Source organism: Pteropus vampyrus, unplaced genomic scaffold, assembly GCF_000151845.1.
Source record: "Pteropus vampyrus isolate Shadow unplaced genomic scaffold, Pvam_2.0 Scaffold38, whole genome shotgun sequence".
Taxonomy (NCBI): Eukaryota; Metazoa; Chordata; class Mammalia; order Chiroptera; family Pteropodidae; genus Pteropus; species Pteropus vampyrus.
Window position 1 is genome coordinate 8,442,305 of NW_011888819.1, and position 8,324 is coordinate 8,450,628.

An 8,324-nucleotide genomic window follows, 5' to 3' on the forward strand; every position below is an offset into this window, starting at 1 on the left:
GGTTCAACTTTATAGCTAGAATATTATACAATACTTTGTATGCGACAATGTATACTTCACATTTCATCAGATCATGGGAACATGCAATCCACTTGCTCCATTTTAAATGATTCCAAGATTAACTGATGGATTTAACTGTGTCCGATCTCTCCATTGCAATTTACTTTTTTTTGATTCTACAATTTTCATGTAATTTGTGGGGTGTAATTTGGTATACTATAAATATCCATATTCCCATATTATTACACCAAAGTGTTCTTGATAAGATTTCCAGTCTTCTCTTTCATTTTATTCTATTTCTGTTATTAAAACAATGGTCAAGACTTATCTCAGCTATTATTTAACCAAACCACAGCTTTAGACACATTTTATTTCTCCTTCTTATGGCAAATTCTTTACTTGGCTATCAGAACACTGTTCTTGCATGGCATTTTGTTTCCTTCTGTGGACACTCTGCCGATACTTTGATGGTTTCTCCAGTTCTATATAACCTCTAAACATTAGAGCATACAAAAAGTTAGCTCTGTATTTTTCTTTCTTTTTCTCTTTTTTAATCGAGAGCAGTGATTTTTTTTAATTGGAGATAATTGTGCTCCCAGGGACATTTGGCAATATCTGGTGACATTTTAGTTTGCCTTAACTAGCAGTTGCTGCTGACATATTGAGTAGAGGCCAGGGATGCTGGTAAACATCTTACAAAGCACAGGACAGCCATCCAAAAAAATAATTATCCTGCCTGCTATATCAATATTACCCAGGTAGGGATATTCTTATCTAGAATAGCTCCCTTGGTGATCTCATTTAATCCCATGGCTTTAAATATTATTTAAAGACTGATGACTCCCAAATTTAAATTTCCCATGGATTCGAACACATAAAACTACTGCCTACTCGCTGTCTCAACTTACATGACTAATAAACATTTCAAGCTTAATATTTACAAAAGAAATTTCTGATTCTTTTAAAACACATTTCACTCAAAATCTTTTCAATTTTAGTAAAAGACAACATATTTTAGAGCCAAAAGAAAAAAAAGAAAAGAGTCATCGTTGATTCTCTTTTACTCAAATCCATATGTGTTTTATCAGCATTTTCTGTTAATTCAACCCACAGAATACATAATACATCAAAGTAGTTTTCATCACCTTCTGTGATCAAAACCACCATCATCTCTTATTTAGATTATGGCAGTAGTCAACACTTGAGTTCCATGCTTCTGATCTCAAATATTTTAATTTCAGTGTCTGCTTATGTAAACATCTCTGATTCACCTGGTACATTTTAACTCTTCTTAACTTCCAATACATTCTACTATACTTTTATTTATCTCAATAATATAGCACAGACATGACTTATCTTTTATATTCATCTTTCGAGGAAAGTTTTATATTAATTTATCTGGATATAATAGAGTGCCCAATATATAATAAGTGGTTAATAAGTTAGTCTTTTCTTAATAGGGAAAATAAAGGCAAACTCTGCATCTTAAGAAAAAAAAAACTACAACATAAAATTAATGTTTAAAGTCGAAATAAGACACTTCTTTTAGAAAAAGATACATCAAAAATTTAAAATATTAAATTACTATACTCGGTAAAATTATGGCAAGTTAAATTTAGTTCCTACATCTACATTTAGAAAAAATGATTATAGATCACTTTATATATTGTTCTAATTTATTTTTATAGTTTCTTATCAACAAAATATTTTAGAGACTTTGAATATTTGTAGACACTAAATAACATAAAAGTTATAAAGGTTTATTTTTGCTTACCAGTTAAAGCTGATCATGTGTAACTTTAATTAAAAGCAGGAAGATGCATTTCGTTAATGCTTCAGGGTAATTGGAAAAGATAAAAAGAAAATTTGATAATGAAATGAGTCTTTTTTTTCTTACCCAGAGACAAATGCAAAATATTTTTGAATTATATTTTTAATAAGTTTTATTCATTTTAATAGAAAACACGACCTCAGTGCTTCTTTAGTTCTCAAAATACTAATGGGACTTTACATTCTATTGAATGTATTACATTCTGATATCAGTAACTTTTCTATTACTAGTATAATAGCTGCTCTAATTAATGATTAGTTTATTGCCAAACTTAATTTCTGTTTTTTAATACAGTTTAAATTTCCCATGATAATTCATTTAAATAGTATTCCATTTGACATCCGTGCCTCCAGCAAATTGCTAAGCTCTAAGCCTTATTTCTACAAATATATTTAGATTTTATAGATTTAATAAAAGAAATACATATTAAAAGATTGATTATAGGATCAATTTACAGGAAATTTACAGATCAGTTTACAGGAAAATAATGGTTAAAGACATGTTGAATTATTTCTATTTAAAATAAACAGATCTTTCATCAAAATGCAATAAGTTGGCATGGTCACTTACCACTGTTTTATTATTTAAAACATCATATTTCTTCATTAAACGCACAAAACCAAGAATATTAATTTTTTTCATGTATTCTATTATTCTTGAGGTACATGAATTAGCAAGTATAAGAAATTTAATTTTACCTTCTTTTATCTGAGAAAACAACATATCATAAATTTATTGATCATGATCTTAAACTAAATTTTATTACATGATCCATTAGTTTCCTATGCTGTTGCAACAAAATACCACCAACTAGGATGCTTAAAACAACAAAAATCTACTCTCTCATAGTTCAAGAGGCCAGAAGTTGAAATCGATATGTCTGTAGTGATGGTTCCCTGTGGAGGCCCAGATGGAGAATCTGTCTCATGCCTCTCTTCTTTCTTCTGCTGGTTTCCTGCAATCCTTGGCATCCATAGCTTATGAGTCATTTCAGTCTACCTTTATCCTCACGTGGCTTTCTTTCTTGTCTGTGTGTTTCCAAAGCTTCTCCTTCTTATAAGGTCTCCGATTAGTTGAATTTAGGGCCCATTCTAATTCAGCATGGCCTCATCTTAAGTAATTACTACTGCAAAGACCCTATTTCCAAAAACGTACACATTCTGCAGTTTCAGGTGGACATAAATTTTGAGAGACCCTATTAAATATGTAGGAACACTATTTAACCCAGTACAATTCACTCTCGGCGTCCTCCCCAGAATTCATGTCTGTCCCACAGGCAAATTACATTCACTCATCCCTCAAAATCTTAGCCTTTTGCTAGTGTTAATTCTAAATCTAAAATCTCATCTTCTTTGAGTCATCCTTCTCTTTTTTTTTAAGAATAATGCATGTTCACAGCCAAGTAACTCTATCATCTCATTTTCTGCTTATAGAACCCCAGAAGTCCAACAACTTTCTTTCATTTTATTCTATTTCTGTTGCTTTCAGTTCAAACTAGCAGTTTTCTGTTTTATGTTGTTTTTCAATATAACATTTTAAATTGAGAATTTTCCAAATCATGAAGTTCTTGTTCCTTTTTACTTGACTGTTTCTTCCTCAATTTCTCTCTTTCCTCTTATATTTTACTATAAACAACAAGGGGAAACAAAGTCACATCATCCATACTTTGTTCAGAAATCTCCACTAAACATCCAGGCTGAACACTTACAAGTTCTACTTTCCATTCAACACTAGAACACAATTTAGTAATTTTTTTCTGCTACTTATTAACAAGGGTCACTTTCCTTCAATATCTATTAACATGCTTCTCATTTCCATGTGAAGTCTTACCAGAAGCAACTTTAACATTTATATTTCTACCAACATTCTGTCCTTGATGATATATGTATTCTTGAAGACTTGAAGCTTTTTCTACAACTGTTCTCACTTCTTTCTGAGTTCTGAGCTCTCACCAGGATGGCCTTTAACATCCATATTTCTATCAATAGTCTCTTCAAGGCAATTGAGTCTTTTTATTATGCACCTCAAAACTTCCAGCCTTTATCCATTATCTAACAACAAATTTCATATCATTTATGTAATTTAAGTATTTGTTATAGCAGCACTCCAATTCTTGACACCCAAGTCTGTACCAGTCAACGTCCTCCAGAGAAACAGAACCAATAAGATATGAAGATATAGATTTAGATAAATTTAGACTTGGATATAAATATGCATATGGATGTAAACATGGATATATACAGCAATTTAATTTAAGGAATTGGCTCACATAGAGGCTGGCAAGTTTAAAATCTGTAGGGCAGGTCAGCAGCCTGGAAATTCATGCAGGAATCAGTGGTACAGTCTTGAGGTAGAATGTTTTCTTCTCTGGGAAACCTCATTTCTTGTTCTTAAGGCCTTTAACTGGTTGGATGAAGCTTACTCATATTGTGGAGATTAACCTCTTTTACTTAAAGTCAACTGATTGTGTTAACCACACATTTTTGGGTAAAACCCAGCCTTCCTCCTATGTTTCTTTATTCTCATACTACTATCACATTCACAGTACTTCTGATATTGGAGGTATGAGAGTTTGACTCCACCAAGCAACTCCCTGTGACACCAGCTGGGTGTCCTTCAGGTTAACTCAATTCTGACACTATCGACCTAGAGATAGCATCAGATCCCACAGGTTAAGGACTCAGTCCATCAAGACTGCTCCCACCCACTTGAAATGCCAGTTCAAGTTCAGATTATCACCTGTGCTTCTGACCAATTGGCTATAAATCTGAGGTTCCCACCACTCCCTCCTCAGGTTTGATTAAGTTGCTAGGGCTGCTCACAAAACTCAGAGAAACACTTACATTTATTTACTTGTTTATTATTATTATTTTATATTATTTATTATTATTTACGCCTACAGCACCTGGTCGTCCTAGGTGGTCTCCCATCCAAGTACTAACCAGGCCCGACCCTGCTTAGCTTCCAAGATCAGACATTGGGCTTGTTCAGTGTGGCATGGCCATAGACCATGGACCGTGGCTCCAGTGGGGCACAAACCCAGGATCTTCTGCGTGTAAAGCAGACGTGCTAACTGCTACACTATGGAACCACGTCCTATTTATCTGTTTATTAAAGGAAATCATAAAGAATACAGATGAATGGCTAAATGAGGAGATACATAGGACAAGTTCTGGGAGTTTTTCGAGCTCAGGGGCCTCTGTCCCTGAGGAATTGGAGTGTGTCACCCTCCTGGTATTCGGGAGTGTTCATCAACCTGGATCTCCCCAAACCTCACACTTTGGTGATTTTTGTGGAGGCTTCATCATGTAAGCATGATTATCATTAACTCCATTTTTAGCCCTTTTCCGTACTCAAGAGAATAGAAAGCCTGGCTAAAAATTCTAAGCTTCTAATCATGGCTTGATATTTCTAGTGACTAACCCCCATCTGAGAGCCATGTAGGAGTCCAACCAAAGTCACATCATTAGAACAAAAGACAATCCTATCACCCAAAAAAGTATAATAATTTCAGAAGCCTTGCGTCAGGAACCGGGGTTAAAGACCAAATATTAGAATAAAAGGTGTTCCGAGAGCTCTTATCACTTAGAAAATTACAAGGGTTTCAGAAGCTCTGTGCTATGAACTGGGGGCAGACACCAGTATATATTTTCTGTTCTTTAACATCAGATTCACAAAATGCCTTCACATCAACCTAGATTTAGTGGTTGATTAAATAACTGAGTACTATAGTCTAGCAAGGTTGACACATGTAATTAGCATTACATGTGATGTACAAATTTTGTTTTTTAAGGCACATAATAAGGTTTTATTGTAAAATTAATCCATGTACAAATAAATTTTTGAAGAAAACACATTTCATATGTTACTCATCTTGAGATAAATTTAAAAAATATTACACAAAGCTAACGACACAGGATATATTTACTCACCATTGTGTCTAAAATAAAAGTTGTTTAAAGAACCACATTGTTGTCACCTAAACTACAACTTTACAAATATGTTTTTAAATTAACTTATTTAATAGTTAAACTAAATAAAGCTTATGAATTTTATATAGTGAATTTGTCCTTAACTTTTATGTTGCTAATGGTCTCAATTTCTGTTTTGCTAAAATAATCTTTCTTTTGTTTTAGGATTCCAGCTAGTCCTAAGGAATTTCAATAATTCTAGTTACAAAATAGATTCATGAGAAGCTTAACTTCCATGACAAACACTGAAAGAACCATGAGTTGCTTTAATTATTTACTCCATATACATATTCCAACTATTCTCTATATGTGTTCTGTGGAGGGGAAATAGAATAGTACTTTCTGGGTCTTTCTAAAATTATGAAAGTTTTAGTTTAAAATTGAGTTAGTCAACTAGGAAAACATTGAGTAATAGGAGGTTATTTTCTAATGATAGCCTCTCATTTCACAGATTTAAGTCCATTCATTATTTAATTTAATACATGTTCACTTGCAGATATAATTTACAAAAATAAACAGTTTAGCATGACTGAGTTTATGTATGTATTCAAAGGATAAATACTGTCTAAATCATTTTACAAAGTGCAAATAAGCCCACAATAAATGGATTTTCTTTTGACCTTTTTCTTTTCTAATTACCGTACCAGAATTGGTCATCCAGGAAGTAAATGATAATAATTTTGTAGGCCAGGTGCCTCCATGCATTACACAACTGCTTATTGTTTGGTAAGTAAAATGGATGGGATGTGCAGGGAGAGTTCTAGCAGCATGGCTGGACAGAGCCATTACTGTAGCACTATTGTTGCATTTTAAATCTTATAATGGAAAATAAACATAAATATAATAAATAAACATAAAGAATCATTAGACCTCTTGATAAATACCAAAGAAGTCATATTATTATTTTTGCTTCTTGTGATTGGCTCTGATAATATTATAATGATATATCAATATTTAGCTGTTAACCACTTCCACATATTTATGTTGTCTCCTCATCAAAGGAAATAAAACATTCATAAACAAGCACTTATTAAGTCCCTTTTAATGTCCTGCAGATGATATTAACTGTTATTACAGGAATAGAAAGAAGCTTTTGCAATAAATGAGGAGACAATACAGGACAGTGGCTGTCTACGGATTCTCCAAAGAAAAAAGAAACCATAAGATGTCTGACTCCACTGATAAGTCCACTCCACTTATAATCTTTTTTTTTTATTACTTTGGCCAAGTTAACTCATTCCTCTATCTCACATACCATGTTATAATATGGGAATAATAATAATAATATCTATTTCTTAATGCATAATAAAGAATAATTAATTGAGATAACATACATAAAACACTCATAATGTAGGTTGGCATTAAATTCTCATTTGATATTATCCTCTAAATTTAAACATTCAGAAGAATTTTATATGTATTAAGGATCTATTATATCACATTTTCTTTAAACACATCTTCTTCTTGTTTTCCTCCCTGTCAATACTATTCACAGTGCTTGTTAAACCTCCTTTCTGTTTTAAGCCAACACCTCCAAAGCTAACAGCCATTTCATAGAATTTCAGTTAACAGCCTTAAATGAAACCCACTTACTGTCTACTGATACAGTTTCTATCCTGGTCTTTGTCCCAAGGTTCTCATTCAAAAGTCCCCGTAGGGAACTGGGTGACTACTTAAGAAAGACGTGGTGTGTGTGAGTGGTTTGCATTAAGCATTCTCCTTTTTCTCCACAGTCATGGATGGATCCTATTTTTCTACTAAAATTTAAATTATCTAACATAAGATTCATGCTCTAAGCTCTTAGACAATCTGCTCCCTTTCTATTTTTATTTATTACTGGACCCAAATTGATGACCTCAAATGATTTGAGCACTTTGGCAACTTTGACTTACTCTTACTCCAGTGATCATCCGAAGTTTCTTTAATAGAATAGCCAACTCAACCCTGTAACTATCAGATAACAATAGGCACTATAAAAATAATAAAGTAGGGAAAGCAGGATGTTATTCAGGATGTAAATGAGAAGAAAAAATACTGATGATTAAAAAAGGAAAAAAAAATTAATGTAAGAAATTGGTAGTGAAAGTGATGAAAACTCAAACAGAGGTCAGTGAGGCAGTCTAGTTATTATAGCCATAAGGCTGTAGGGACTATTGGATCAGGTAGAATTATTACAGCTCAAATACTAAGTTTACTCAATCTATTAGTTGCCTATTATTAATCTAAGAAATTACCAAAAACTTAGTGCCTTAAAACAATGCACATTTATTCTTTTTACAGTTCTGGAGCAAGAAGTCTGAAATCAATTTCATTAGGCCTGAATCAAGATCATGGAAGTGCTATACTCCTTCCAGAGACTCTAGGTCAAAATTTATTTCCTTACCTTTTCCAACTTCCAGAGCTGCATTCCTTGTACTCTCTGGTTGGAAACCTCTTGCATCTTTAAAGCCTCAGTTAACATCTTTCTTCAGTTATCACATAGCCTTTCTTTTTCTGTAAAATTACCTCCTTTTGCCTCCCTT

The 8,324-nt window shown here is 33.0% G+C and overlaps 1 pseudogene; it reads right to left on the reverse strand.

The window, feature by feature from the left end:
- Window positions 1–4,724: 4,724 nt before the first annotated feature.
- On the reverse strand, window positions 4,725–4,840 carry LOC111738470 (annotated as a pseudogene).
- Window positions 4,841–8,324: the final 3,484 nt, after the last annotated feature.